Below are 16,099 nucleotides of genomic sequence, written 5' to 3'. Positions count from 1 at the left end.
TCTATGATTCCAACCTAAGCCATTTTGTGATTCATTCATCCAGAAGTGATGGAGTTCAAAGTAACATGGCTGAAAACTTGTTTCAGGTAAAGCAGGAGATATTTCATAGAATCATAGAATCAACCAGGTTGAAAGAGACCTCCAAGACCATCCAGTCCAACCTAGCACCCAGCCCTAGCCAGTCAACAAAATGTCTGAAACAATTTTGAGTCAGAGTTTCAGCCAGAATAAGAATCTGGGGATTCTGTCTGGGAGAGGTGCAAGGGAAATATTATACAAATGAAGGACAATGAATATCTAATATAATATCCTTCCAAAAGGCATTTTAAAACTAAGTACACTATACAGTTCCCCAAGAGCCACTGATGAATGAACAAGTAACGAAGGGACAACCAACCATAACCCAAACACCAAAGTAAAATAAGTCTAAAAACATGGAAGCCAAAATGGCAATCAAAGAGGGTACTTGTTGACAGCAGTGAAAGTCCCAGCACCCATGAAATACAATAAATGCATTATGATTAAAACAATATTAGTACTATGACAGAAACCTACACAAATAGCAACATAAAATCATTTAAAACCAGGGTTTTTTTCCTTCCAGTTTAAACCTGCAAACTATTTTCCATCTCTGAAATAGCAGTCGAAGCACAGCATATACTTACTAAGAGCATCCATGAAATACAATTAATGCATTGTGTTTAAAACAATATTAGTACAATGACAGAAACCTACATAAATAATAGAAAATAATTAAAAATTGGGGTTTTTTTCTTCCAGTTTGAACTTGTAAACTATTTTCCATCTCTGAAATAGCAGTCAAAGTACAGCATCTATTTACTACTATTTACTACCAGCACCCATGAAATACAATTAATGCATTATGTTTAAAACAATATTAGTACAATGACAGAAACCTACACAAATAATAGAAAATAATTAAAAATTGGGGTTTTTTTCTTCCAGTTTGAACTTGTAAACTATTTTCCATCTCTGAAATAGCAGTCAAAGTACAGCATCTATTTACTACCAGCACCCATGAAATACAATTAATGCATTGTGTTTAAAACAATATTAGTACTATGACAGAAACCTACACAAATAATAGAAAATAATTAAAAATTGGGTTTTTTTTCTTCCAGTTTGAACTTGTAAACTATTTTCCATCTCTGAAATAGCAGTCAAAGTACAGACAGCATCTATTTACTACCTCCAAACTTAAAACTGATTTGCTCATTTAATAAACTTTTCCCCTGCATTTTATTAACCTACTATGAATAAATAAATCAAAGTAATACCTACCTCAGGTTTACCTGAAAGAACCTTAAACAGGGCTGACAGTATGGGTCTCAAAAATGCATAGAGAGGGCAAAGAGGACAGGAATGAATGACTACCCCCAGTCTGACAGCTTTGATCAGGCTGTACAAAATCTGAACATTTCAGAGCTTGGCAAGCCACTACAAGTCCCTATTTATCAATGCAATTCCCTGTCTTCAGTGAATCTTCATGTTATGCAAGGTAACTCTGAAAATGGATCAGAGCATCTGAACAGGAATTTTGATATTTGGGTGTGTTGTTTGTTCTTTTTTGGTTGTTTTGTCATTATGGGTTTGTTTTTTTTTTGCAGGTATGTTTCAGAACAGAAAGTCACAGTAAAGCATGACTGTTGCTAGCTTCTGGCCCTGATCTTCCTTATCAGTCCAGGGCTTTGAGCACAAACTGCTCCCTAAACTCATTGTACAGTGTACAGTAACAGGCAATACTAGTTACAGACAGTGGTACTAGCTATACAAGTACATCTTTATAATTGCTCTAGAAGATAAAATATACGTTCCAGTGTATTTAATGAAGTAAATTCTACTTTTTGCATTAATGATCAACATTCATTATTAACGGCTAAAGTGCTGCATGGGGTATTCTTTAACTTCCACTTCCACTTGGTGTTTTTGCTTTAACGCTTCTCCTATTCCTCCTGTGAAATGTTTACAGCTCATGCACTGACACTTGAGGAGCAAATGATTTTAAGCTCAATGCCATCATTTCATAGCTACACTTAAGAAAGCACAGGGGAATAGAGTGTCAGCACTGAGTCATATGAATAATTCCACGTTGTGAGAGAAATGAGGCAAAGATGGGGCATTTATCCAAAAATCAATCCGGAGCCACATGCAAGTCTCCCTTTCGTTTTTCCTTCCTTAATTGACGTGAGAGATATCTCTGTGTGATTTAATTTTGTTTCCATTTATACAATTCAGCACACACTCTGCAATTATCGATTTTTGGTAGAAGCAAGCACAAATTTCGTCCTGTTGATGTTGGAAAACTGTGCTCCTGTTGGTTTTGCAAATGACTTCTTTTTGTCTTGCAGCTAGCTGACAGTCAGTTAAATCACAGTGCAGGCAAGGTTCTTTTAAACTTATTTCCATTTCAGTAGCTTTTTTTTTTTTTCTTAAAAGAAAATTTTCTATTAATTTTGAATCATTCAGAGAAAGCAGCAACCAAGGCATCAAAATGACATAATCATTTTTCAGCTGGATTTAAAGCACGCCCAGTAAAAACTGAACTTCACTTCAAAAAAAGTAGAACTTTGCTGCCCTCTACCGGCCTCTTTCTAGACTGCGGGAAGAAACAGATGATGGGAAAAGAGAGAGATGAGAACTATGAGGAAAAAAAGAGAGATGAGACTATGAGGAAAAAAAAGTAGATGAGAACTATGCCCGAAGTCATAGAATCAACCAGGTTGGAAGAGACCTCCAAGATCATCCAGTCCAACCTAGCACCCAGCTCTATCCAATCAACTACACCATGACACTAGGTGCCTCCTCCAGGCTTTTCTCGAATACCTCCAAGGATGGCGACTCCACCATCTCCCTAGGCAGCCCATTCCAATGGTAAATTACTCTCTGCCAAGAACTTCCTTCTAACACGCAGCATATACCTCCCCCAACACAACTTGTGACTTTGTCCCCTTGTTCTGTTGCTAGTTGTCTGGCCAAAGAGACCAACCCCACCTGGCTACAGCCTCCATTCAGGAAGAATCATAAAATCATGGAATCAGTCAGGGTCATAAAGGACCACAAGGATCTAGTCCCAACCCCCCTGCCATGCCCAGGGACATCCTACCCTAGATCAGGCTGCCCACAGCCTCAGCCAGCCTGGCCTTAAACACCTTCAGGAATGGGGCCTCAACCGCCTCCTTGGGCAGCCCATTCCAGCCTCTCACCACTCTCATGCTCAACAACTTCCTCCTCATGTCCAATTTGAACCTACCCATCTCCAGCTTCACTCCATTCTCCCTAGTCCTGTCATTCCCTGATAGCCTAAAAAGTCCCTCCCCAGCTTTTTTGTAGGTCCCCTTCAGATACTGAAAGGCCACAAGGAGGTCACCTGGGAGCCTCCTCTTCTCCAGACTGTCCTCACAGCGGAGGTGCTCCAGCCCTCTGAGCATCCCAGTGGTCCTTCTCTGGACACGCTCCAGCATGTCCACATCTTTCTTGTAATGGGGTCTGCAGAACTGGATGCAGTACTCCAGGTGGGGTCTCAGTAGAGGGGGAGAATCACCTCCCTCTGCCTGCTGGCCACACTTCTCCTGATGCAGCCCAGGATCTGGTTGCCTTTCTAGGCTGCAAGTGCACAATGATGGCTCATGTTGAGCTTCTCATCCACCAGCACCCCCAAGTCCCTCTCTTCAGAGCTGCTCTCCAGCCAGCCTGTATTTGTGCTTGGGATTGCCTCGACCCAGATGCAGGACCTTGCACTTGGTCTTGTTGAATCTCATGAGGCTGGCTTGTGCCCACCTCTTCAGCCTGTCCAGGTCCCTCTGGATGGCATCCCTGCCCTCCAGCGTGTCTGCTGCACCACACAGCTGGGTGTCACCAGCAAACTTACCTCAGTGCTCTCAGTGCCACTGTCTATGTCACCAACAAAGATGTTGAACAGGACTAGTCCTAGGACTGATCCCTGGTAGTTGTAGACCCAGACTTTTCACAGAATACTGAAAAGAGTTTGGAATGCAGCTACAATTACATGATCTGTCTTGATCATTTTGAGTTTAAAGGAGGGGAAACTATCAAACTACTTGGAAAATAATATTTTTTTAAAGGCAGTCAAACAGCTCTTCTGCTTACAATTAAATATGGAGTGCACAACCACCAAGGGAAGAATTATTGCTAAAAGCTTTTAATTCTATTCAACTAGAAGTCAATGCCCATTACTGGGACTAATAGCATGGCTCCTCTCAGGCCCAGGATACTCCACTTCTTTTTTAAGTATCACGTTCACTTAGTGCCATGGTCTAGTTGATTGGACAGGGCTGGGTGATAGATTGGACTGGATAATCTTGGAGGTCTCTTCCAACCTGGTTGATTCTGTGATTCAGTGCATGTAGGACAACAGCTCTGCTTCTGTCTCTGCTTTCTCTCAGTCTCTTTCTTTTTACAGGCTGTATTTCTCAAATATTCTGGGGTTGGTTGATTTTATTACAGAAGGCAAGACCTGCAAAAGAAAACAGAAGGCATCAATCCAATACTCCATTTAAGCAGATTTTCTTTCTGCTGCACTAAAAAAAGTGCTCAGCATCTATGACAGAAATCCTTGAAACAAAACAAAGAAACAAACAAAATCTCTTCCTTAGTTTCTTCCTTCCATCAGAATTCAAGTTGCATTTAGGCTAAATACTTCTGACCAGAAAATCAGCGATCATTACAACACAAGCCAGATGCTGTTAATTTAGATGCCAACAGTTCTGGTCACTTTTAAACCCTGTACTTTGATAATTGTTTCTTCTTAATGCCCATTTAGTTAAAACACCAGAAGAAAAAAACAAACTTCTCTGAATCCCCAGTAGTCTATCCACCTTCCCCATAATTCTTCCAATAATTCTTCTCATGTCCCCAGATAGTTCTATGAAATAGGGAGACTGGGACAATGTCCTTACTATCATAATGGTTAAGAATAAATAGGATAACTTTTTCCTCACACAAAATTGAAATCTAAGAGATGCCTTCCATGCCCTGCTACTTCACCTTTTGGTAACTGAAGCCTTCAGCTAAAGGTAGATGTAGATGGAACACAATTAAAGCTTACTGCATTTTAGAGAAGCCCTAAAATAAGACAGATTGCTCAGGCTACTTGTACTACACTATCATACAACAGGTCAAATATCCAGAGTACAACATAAACTTTAAAAGAAAGTGTTTGCACCTAGGGAATATAAACACACAAGCCAACTCCACTTTATCCATTGTACTCTTTGAAAGCCTGTAGGAAGTAAAAGAAGGCAAGTATGGCTTTGTTAGACATATCCACTTCTCTTCTGAGAAAAGCTCTCCTTCACACAGGAGAAGACCCCACTGAAGACTGCTCAAACATGTATTTTTTCCAGTAACATTAACAACAACAATTCAGATCTGACTGTTACTAAAACCAAGGAATCAGCAGAGAGAAAAAGTTATCTTTTATTAGAGCTAATGGCAAACTGCTGAGAACCTTGGGAGGAAGAGAGACAGCTCCTGCTCTGGATGGCTTAGAAAGATGTAAGAAGAGTATAATCTAACCAGAGAGTGAGAGGGAGCAAAAACACATTTTTCTGGTCATGGTCTAGGTTTACTCCCTGGCAAAGCTAACAATAAATCAACATTGATCATCTCAGGATTACATCAGGCTCTGCTGTCTACCTCCACATAGGATAAAAGCTCCAAGAAGTTCACTTGGGATCTCATTTTATTAACCATACTGCTGCACAGAAACTACACCAGTGGGCTCCATTATAAAGCCATAAGACAGGTAGCCAGACAGTCTCAGTGATTCAGACTTTCTTGGGTTTGTTTTTAATCTTGAGTTTATTTTAAAGAGCAACAATAAAACTTCTTTTTTAATGAATTCCCTAGAAAATAACATTTTTTTTAAAGTCATCAAAGCCTTCAAGATGAATTGAAAACCTGTGTAAGTTTCAAATGCCACAAAATATAATTTTTGAATGGAAACCATGGAGAGGCACTGCAGAAATACAGGGACCAAAACACTGAATGAGCACCTCTTTTGCTTGTGGAAAAGGAATTAAAACAAAGTGTATTCTTCAACAGAAGAACACGGGTACAGAGTGGGCATTTTATTTAAACCACAGTCCTGGAGTTCAGTAAGGGTGGTGAGACACTGGCATAGGTTGCCCAGGGAGGTTGTGGCTGCTCCCTCCCTGGAGGTGTTCAAGGCCAGGTTGGATGAGGCCTGGAGCAACCTGTTCTAGTGGAAGGTGTCCCTGACTATGGCAGGGAGTTGGAACTTCAATTATCTCTGTAGCAACAAAATATGTGATTCTGTGGTAGGCTCTCACTTGGAATGTCAAAATACTTTCAGCTGCTTTATGAAGTTCTGTAATTTCCTTACAGATGTGAATATTTTAACCATTGCTAAATGATTTTTCTACAAGACATCATTGGACTGTGGAAGAGATAAATACAAGCAGAAACCCTTGACCTCTGTTCAGTTACTTCTAACGCAATGCTTCCCTCTCATACCACCAACAAGGAGTTGCTTGGTGTTTGCTTTGGGGTTTTCTTGTTCGGTTTTCTTGAGTGCTCCAATGCAGCCATCAAACAAACAAGAACTTTGAAGTTTCACAACAAACATTCTTTGAAATTGTCCTTTCCCAACCCAAAGGAGCTCTCCAAATTGAGAGGTCAGTGTTAAAGATGTAACCTCTGTGATTTTAAGGAAGTGTCATCTCCACTGAAAGCATCAGAGCAACCTGAAGTCTGTTCTCCTGTAAAGGGCTTTGGTTTTCTGACCAAAGTAGAGGACCAAAGACAAGAAGTCTTAGAAACAGATTTTATAGTAGTATCAACACAACTGTACTCCATTATTTAAGCTCAACAGAACTAGAAGTAGAAATGTAGTATCACTAGGAACTATTACTAGAGAGACATCTTACAAACATTCTGCATTTGTATACTTCCAGCACGTTTTAAAAGGTTAATCAGCTTAATTTTATGATAAATTGCCAAAAAAAGTTCAAAGTAATTTTACAGAAAGGAAAAAAAAAAGCCACTTTATAAATAGGATTATTTTTCTTAGGAAAGAGATTATAACTGGGCTCTATTTGGAAAAAACAATATAGGTCCCAAGAACTAAATGTTAAAAAAAGAACAAAAACCTCCACTCCTACAGGAAGTAAGTAGAGGTCTAAAATAACATGAAAGTGCTCATACAAGTACATTCTTGGTTTGTATCCTCATTGTCTTACTTTAGTCACTTAAAATCTCAAGCACTTTAGTTTCTGTAATGTGAAATTGAATCTGTATTTAGGTGTTCAGTACTATAACTGCATCTAGATTTAAATATGGTGCCTACATTTAAAAAATACTAGGAAAAAAGTTTAGGAAAAGAATGGATAAATCCTTTCATATGTTCTTTCAAAGACCTGTCTGTGTCTATAACTATGCTGCCATCAACACTCATCGATTCAAAGGTTGGAAAAACAGCAAATGAGCAACTGGGTGGAGGAGGAGAAGAAGAAATCAATGCTGTATAAAATAGCCTTTTTACTTCATTGAGAAATCTGAGGCCATGAGTGGTAAAGCAAATGTAATAGAGGAGGAAGGAATCAGAGAGGCAGAAATGAAAGTTGACATTGATTTACAATACTGAACATGAAGCTATGAATTAACATTTGGGTAACACAACTAATGCACGTGTTGGGAATAATAATATTAAATGTAGTGATTCTATAGAATTGTCTGAATATTAGACACTGGAACATAAGCCATGGACAGGCGAGAATGCACGAGCTCAGAAGTGCTGAGTTGAGATAAAATAGAAGGTTGGAATGACCCTAGAGAATGGTGTAACAAATATAAACAGGCTGGAGTCTGTGGTTTTCACCTATCTCTGCTGACTTAGATTGCTTAGATACAATGTACGTGTTGTTGAGAGAATATGATGAATGTCTATGCCAATCAGTACGTAATTGCTAACGCAAGTACACGTAACCAATTACAGTTTAATACTATTTGTAGGCTTCTGATGAAAGGTACAAAAACACATGTTAGGAATGCAATAAATGGATTGGAATTTGCTTATGTTAAGCATTCTCCCCATCTCTTCTTCTGATGCCTGTGGCATCCAGCCCATGGCATACACAGAAAGAACGAATATCATAACAAGGATACCATTCTAGCACTCTTCACAGGCTTGAGACACAAAAGATTCCAAATAGAGCAAAAGAAGAATTAAAAAGGTAATATACTATCAAAGATGTACATTAAGTAAATATATGGATGAGAAGTAGTAAAGGCTATAGGATCTAAAAAAATATCTGACCAAATCCACATTCTGACCACAACAGCTTCTGTAAAGTAGGAAGGTGTTGGTTTCTGCTTGAAGTAATACCTCTTGGCAAGACTAAAGATTAAAGCTATCACAAAAAATCCTGCTGCATTTAAAACTTCTTCTATGAACTCCTATGGTCTACATCTTGAATACCTCATTTTTAAATGCTTGTTGACTTTTTAAAAATCCAACACAAAGAAAAATGTTGATCATAAGTTTGATGACTTCTTTTTTGTTGTTCCTTTTGTTTGATTGGTTTGGGGGGTGTTTTTTGTAAGGAAAACAAAAAATTGTGAAATAGGACTTTGCAGTTACTGATTTTTGCTGCAACTCACCAAGATTAAAGACACAATTAATTTTTTTCACATTTACTTTCAGAGCTTGAAATAGCTCTGATTTTATCATCTGATAAAATAAAAAGGAGAACCTTAATTAATACAGTCCACTGCAGTTTAGGAATCTTTACCTCTTTCAGCACAAATACAAATGTATTAAGGTTGAATTTATACACTTCCATAATCAATTTATGAAACAGAATCCTTTGTTTAAAATAAAAGATAGAGTCTCTGTGGACAGAGCCACTTCAGCTATAAACAGGATTTTCTCTCTGGCTTTCTGAATTCCCATCTGAGGAAGGAAAGGCTAAAGGCCATATATGTAGACTTATCTTTACAAAGGAGACTGAAATACAAGTCAAATGCAACCTCAGATTTCCATTGGTTCATCCTCTCCAAGTTAGCTATTCTTGTTTTCTTCTGACAGACTAGTGACCTGGTGCCTTTCTGGAGGAGTTTGAGACATCAACAGTTCTTAAAAATACACAAAAGAAACTAAAGTGAAATCACAGGTGAAAAGTAAAATAATTTTGTTCCATTATGGTTTCATCTTTACTTTATGGATTAGCTTTCACAAAGCATGTGTGGAACTGTACTTTAGTAATATCACAAGAACTATCAGTTTTCTAAGAGTCGTACTGATGAAGTGTCCAACACTCTCAACCTTACTAAAACAAGGTGGGTGCTGTTCTGGCTGTGTTGCTGTCAATGGAAACTTTGCCACTGGCTTCAATGCACTGGAGGCTTCACATAGAGTACACTACTTGGACCAAGCATGTGGCTGTTGTTTTCCAAGCACACTACTTGGACCAAGCATGTGGCTGTCGTTTTCCATGCACACTACTTCTACCAAGCATGTGGCTGTTGTTTTCCAAGCACACTACTTGGACCAAGCATGTGGCTGTCGTTTTCCATGCACACTACTTGGACCAGGCATGTGGCTGTCGTTTTCCACGCACACTACTTCTACCAGGCATGTGGCTGTCGTTTTCCACGCACACTACTTCTACCAGGCATGTGGCTGTCGTTTTCCACGCACACTACTTCTACCAGGCATGTGGCTGTCGTTTAACATGCACACCACTTCGACCAGGCATGTGGCTGTCGTTTAACACGCACACCACTTCTACCAGGCATGTGGCTGTCGTTTAACATGCACACTACTTCTACCAGGCATGTGGCTGTCGTTTAACATGCACACCACTTCGACCAGGCATGTGGCTGTCGTTTAACACGCACACCACTTCTACCAGGCATGTGGCTGTCGTTTAACATGCACACTACTTCTACCAGGCATGTGGCTGTCGTTTAACATGCACACTACTTCTACCAGGCATGTGGCTGTCGTTTAACACGCACACCACTTCTACCAGGCATGTGGCTGTCGTTTAACATGCACACTACTTCTACCAGGCATGTGGCTGTCGTTTAACACGCACATCACTTCGACCAGGCATGTGGCTGTCGTTTTCCACGCACACTACTTCTACCAGGCATGTGGCTGTCGTTTTCCATGCACACTTCTACCAAGCATGTGGCTGCTGTTTTCCATATACTAAATATATTTTCCTGGCAAATAGCAAATTAATAAATTGAAGTGGCTTGATGTCCTTTAAAGCAACTGAAGAAAATAAGTCTGACAATTGTGCCAGCACTAAAAGCTACTTCAGTAACCCAAGTATAATCAAAGGCTCACAGCACAAGCATAACAACTTGTATTTAAAAAGTAGCCCCTTCTACTTCATTAATCTCAAGGTTTAAAGCAGATGATGGAGGTTTATAAGAAAATGAGAACTACCTTTCAAGCAGATCCTTTCTAAATAATTTATAGTTAAAATACATGCCAATGCTGCTCTACAGTCATGAAAGCTGCAAAAATTATGTATCTGAAGTGAATATAGGTAGAGATTACAAAGACTGTAGGGGAGGGATCATCTGTCTGTACTCCAAAATGCCTGCCAGGCTTTTGGGTGGTGTGAAAACACTGCCTATAAAGTAACACTTTTGGAAGGTATGTGTAGCATAAAGGTCAATCGATCAATCCCATTTTTCAAACTATGTCTCTTTCTGTTCCATCATGAATGCTGCTACTTCAGAAGAGTATTTCAAAAACAGCTGTTATTTTAGAAAGTCAATGTTGTATTCTCATCAAATTCAATTAAAAAAACAGGAAATCCTTGGAATTAGAAAAACCTATACAGCTGTCCCCCTTACCTCTTATCCATGTGACACAGAAATGCAGATTGTGACTGCATTGTGCAGATCTGAGCAGTGAATGCAGCCTTACAAAGTGCCTAGATTGAGTCTATTTCTTCTCACTTAAAGTTACATTATGCTAGACTTAAGGCATGCTTTATTTACATGCATTCAATCTCTAGTGGGAGTTTATATACTGCACACTGGATAATTTTCTAAGAGAACAACAGTCCAGCTTCAAGAAGAGTTTCATGCAGAATACAAATAGAAAGCATTAGAAGACTACCTCCCAGGGACACTGAGTTCCCTGGGCTTACGTTAGGGATGAGGATTGGTCGATCTGTTCACCCTCAGGGGCTGTCTGGAATTATAGATCAGGGACCTTATTGTCATACCCCAGCTGCTGCACAAAGCCACTAGAAGAAAGGAGATTTACGAGTATTTCAGCAGCACTGAACAAGGGATGCAGAAGCTATACAACTGGGAGTACAGTGGCTCTAAATCTGTAGACATTATGCAAAAAGAAAATGCAGACTTTGGCGTCAAGGGAGCTCTCCCAGAGCAATAGGACATCTTTGTAAACTCTCTAAAGAATAAATTTAACAGTTATTAAAAGAACAACACCCTGTTATTGCAGTCACTGAACTTTACATCACAAGGAAAGATGCAAGGGATTTTCAGAAAGACATCTGTCATTTAACAGTGACAGTGACCTCAGCACTGACAAGCAATTCAAATCCCCAGTGATGGAAACAAATTAACCCCTTGGTACACAGTGGGTTGAGAACTTCAGCATTAGGATTGCTGTGCACTGTAATGGTATAGCCTACAGAAGGTTTTACCTTCAGACAAGCAGTAGATGGAATGAGGTATATTTTTTAAATGATAATTGCTGTACATAAAATATATTTATGACATTATTTAACATTGTGGTACTGACAGTCTTCAAAAGGTGCAAAGGAATTTCAGCACAGAAATAAGCTATTCACTGAAAAGCACTTAGAATGTAGTATTTAAGGACTGGGCAAGAGTAGGAAGGCTAGCATCATACACACACACACTCACACCAAAAAAAAACCCACAATCTTCTACCAAGGAAGTGAGATCCTGCCTAGTCCTTTCAGTAAGAACTGTTACCACACTGTCCTGTGACCTGACCCTAGCTCCTACACATAATCCTAAGGGAATCTAGGGAGAAATACAAAATCTGACCATGTGACACTCAGATGTCTGCAGGGCAAGAAGACAAATAGACCATGGAGATTACTTCATCCCAATGACTCTAGTAGCCCCCATGACACTTAGAGAGAAGAGAACTGGACAAGAAGCTCTAAGGAGTAATACAGTTAGACCTTCAGCCCTGCCTGACCCCACCTCACATTCTGAACTAATACAACATAAGTATCCCTTTCTCTGGGAAGGACACTATACTCCTTGTTAGACAAACTTTCATAGCTAAGGAAGGCAACTACCTATGTCCAATGCTGAACTCTATTCATTCCTACCAATAATAAAACTGGAGAAATCTCTCCCTCTGCAGATAACTGCCCTTCTTGAGCACTGACCTAGCTTCATAGCACCTGAACTAACTACTCACTGCCACATTTGAAAAAAAAAGAAACAAAGGAAAAGAGACAAAAGAGACACAGGTGGGAAACCTACATCTGAGTCTGGCAGAGAACCCAGCTGTCATAACTTTATTGTTTCACCAGTCTTTGAGGGAGGAATGCCCATGTAGCATCACAGATAGCTTAGTAGCCAACAGTATTGTTCTTCCACTCATCCAACCCCTTTGAAGCTGTTTACTCTGGCATTTAACAAGTGTGTCCTTTCTCACTAATAGAAACAAAGTTACAGGTATAGATAGAAAGGCTGAAAAAAAGAGGTAGTGCTACACTGGAGCCTCATACTGTACCAGTGAAATCAGGTTTAGGCTTTTCACAGTATCACCAAGGTTGGAAGAGACCTCACAGATCATCAAGTCCAACCCTTTACCACCGAGCTCAAGGCTAGACCATGGCACCAAGTGCCACGTCCAAGCCTGCCTTGAACAGCTCCAGGGACGGCGACTCCACCACCTCCCCGGGCAGCCCATTCCAGTGCCCAATGACTCTCTCAGTGAAGAACTTTCTCCTCACCTCCAGCCTAAATCTCCCCTGGTGCAGCCTGAGGCTGTGTCCTCTTGTTCTGGTGCTGGCCACCTGAGAGAAGAGAGAAACCTCTCCCTGGCCACAACCACCCCTCAGGTAGTTGTAGACAGCAATAAGGTCACCCCTGAGCCTCCTCTTCTCCAGGCTAAACAATCCCAGCTCCCTCAGCCTCTCCTCGTAGGGCTGTGCTCAAGGCCTCTCACCAGCCTCATCGCCCTTCTCTGGACACGCTCAAGCATCTCAATGTCCCTCCTAAACTGGGGGCCCCAGAACTGAACACAGTACTCAAGGTGTGGTCTAACCAGTGCAGAGTACAGGGGCAGAATGACCTTCCTGCTCCTGCTGACCAGTACAACGTGGTAGAGATTACATAAGATTCACCCTTGTCTCAATAGTAACAGTTAAAATAAATTAGCTCTCTAAAATACATATTCTAGCCCAAAGAGGCGTTTGATCAGCATGTAAAACACAGTTGGCATTAACTAGGGTGGCTACATAATAGTGGCACTCTTCAGGCCATATAAACCTATGACTAACAGAGTACAGCACTGCACTCCAGGTAAACAGTCTCTGCAAGCTGAACAAATTGCCATCAGTCCCTGCCTTCAGAGTAATCAGCCTTCAGAGTAATCAGCCTCCAGATGGATGCTTTTAACACAGTAAAATAGCATACAATGCAAGGCACATTTAGATCTTAAAGACTTTAACTGTAAACTGTTCACAGTTACTTGTGTAATAGCTACACGCTTACCTCAGCTGTGTTCTGGGAAACTCAAACAGGCTCCAACATGTTTCAGTCACCTCAATGTGAAAAGAAGAAGTCTAATTCACAGGTATTCGTGAAGGAACCATACTGATTGATGGTTTAAAGATACAGCAACCTTACAGATTGACAACAAAAGAAAATATAAGGCTCTGGACCACAGTGTTATTTTTGTCACCATCTGAACATCTATCTTATGGACTTTCTGACCCAAGAATGAAAAGAATTGTACACAAGGAAGACCTTTTTTTCTAAAATTGCACCCACTTGACTCCTGCAGATCTCTTCCCAAGTCTGTTTTGTTCTTTGAAATCTTAGAAATATTGAATTAAGCATGCATTAGACTGCACTTATCCACCATATATGTATTCCTCCTGCCACCCTATTACTCACAGAGACTCTGGCATTCTTGATTTACTTAACAGTTTTCAGTATACCACAAACCCAAGAAACACAGAAACAGTTTGGAATGTATGTGTTCTAGAGTCCACAAGGAAAAGGTAAAGAGGAATGAAGATGGCAAGTCTCCACAAAAAGAACAAGCACAATTGGCACAAAAAACTCAGACATCTGACCTGCAGGGGACCACGAAGGCAAGCAGGTTATTTACTTCTTGTTTGCCCATAACACTGTTCTTCACTCGTGAAAAAAAAATCTCAAACCACCACACTTCTGCACACAGGCAGAACTTTGTTTCAATTCAGAATCACAGGATAGTAGAGGGTCTCGGGGTCTTGTTAAGATGACTGCTCTTTTATGTTTTTGCCTCAGCTGATTTTGATGCTTCAGTTCACCCTCTAGGTATTTATTCCTTTTCCTGCAGGCATCAGCTTTGAATGATGAGGAAAGCTTAGATTTGCAGAATAAGACCAGAAACTCCTTTGATTTAGATGCTGGGCTTGTGCACATTTTTTCTTTATACATAAAGACCTACTCCTAGCCTATTTAGGGTAGGAGTAAGCCACAAAGACTTACTCTTATTTAAAACTAGGCAAATATGGTAACGGACAGCTGAACTGAGCTGCAGCACTTAATGCCTCTGACAATTTCAGAAACTGACTTACAAAATTGAAACAGATGACAGGCTGTCCATTTTCAGACTTAACTCAGAACAAACCTACACTGCTATCAAATCTCAGTTCTCTCATCGTTTGATGACCTGTAGCCCTCAAATCAAGGCTGCTGCAGACTTTAGACCCAAGAGTATGTGGGACTTACCAAGTCTTTCCTTCCTTTACATTGAGAGGAAGCACCTAAGAGAGACTCAACTCTCTGATAGGGATTTAACATACAATTAAGTTTTTCCTTACAATCCTAAAAGCTGAGTGGCTAAGGACTTCGTTTAATGGAAGGATTATCAACTGAAGAAAAAGCTCTGGGTTCTCTATTTTAGTGCTGTTTCAAAAGAACCGGAGCCGTTCCAGCACCTGAAAAACACGGGAAGATTAGACTGGCAGTTAAAGAAAAGCTTCAAGATTTTTTTTTCATAGAACGGCTTGGATTGGAAGGAACCTTAAAGGTCACCTGGATGCAACCCCACCTCCATCATAGGCAGGGACACCTTCCATCAGACCAGATCGCTCAAGGAGGAAGGCGTATTCCAGGCCGTGCGGGCAGTGCAGCGCGGAGCGGGAGCTGGGGAACGGACGGTGTGGAGCTTTGCGGAGGGAGCAGCGCAGCAGGAGCGCAGCGCAGCCGGTGTCGCGCTGAGCCAACTCCGCCGCGAAGAGGCGGACGCCCAGCGGCTGCCGCTCCCCCGTCACCCTCCGCGGCGTAGGGGCGGTGGCTGGGGAGCCGTGCAGAGTGCGGCGCGCACCTCGGCCTTTGGGCGGCGCTGTTGCGTGCGTTTAAAGCCAGCACAGCGCCCGTTCCCGCCTCCACAGAGGCAACGGTTCCTAAACCGCCGCCTCAGGCCCCTGCGCTCCCTGTTTGAGACAAGAAAAGCGTCGGGATACCGCAACAGCCGTGAAGCTGACAGCACACAGCTGGTCTCTGCCGAATGCAAATGAAATCGGAAAGGTCTCTTAGCAGGGATGTGCAAATAAATATAGCCGTACATTTCAGCTGGCGCCTTCATCCAGAACTGCCTGGAAAATGTGGTGTCTCTCAGGATCTGAAACAAACAAACGCCACTGCCACTCGGGTTTGGAATAATGTGAGCAGGGAAGGGGGAAGCTGCCATCAGGAACGGCCAACCATCGCTCCTTCTGAAATTAGTTCCAAATGTTGTTACTAATGTAGGGAAAATAATGTAATTGGATGGAATATTAGCTACAAAAAGATTCGTCTAAGCCTACAGAAAATGATATTTTCTTCTATTATGACCAGC

The 16,099-nt window shown here is 41.0% G+C and overlaps 1 long non-coding RNA gene across 1 annotated transcript; it reads right to left on the bottom strand.

Moving 5' to 3' along the window:
* Positions 1–4,005: 4,005 nt before the first annotated feature.
* On the bottom strand, positions 4,006–15,882 carry LOC135177903 (uncharacterized). Its single transcript, XR_010303233.1, has 4 exons — positions 15,295–15,882; positions 14,989–15,197; positions 13,759–13,888; positions 4,006–4,495 (listed from the first exon to the last, which is right to left on the bottom strand). It is a non-coding gene; the product is annotated as an uncharacterized LOC135177903 (long non-coding RNA).
* Positions 15,883–16,099: the final 217 nt, after the last annotated feature.

This window comes from Pogoniulus pusillus, chromosome 8 (assembly GCF_015220805.1).
Source record: "Pogoniulus pusillus isolate bPogPus1 chromosome 8, bPogPus1.pri, whole genome shotgun sequence".
NCBI classification, from domain to species: domain Eukaryota; kingdom Metazoa; phylum Chordata; class Aves; order Piciformes; family Lybiidae; genus Pogoniulus; species Pogoniulus pusillus.
The sequence above is the reverse complement of the archived record's forward strand: the minus strand, read 5'-3'. Positions and strand labels throughout refer to the sequence as shown.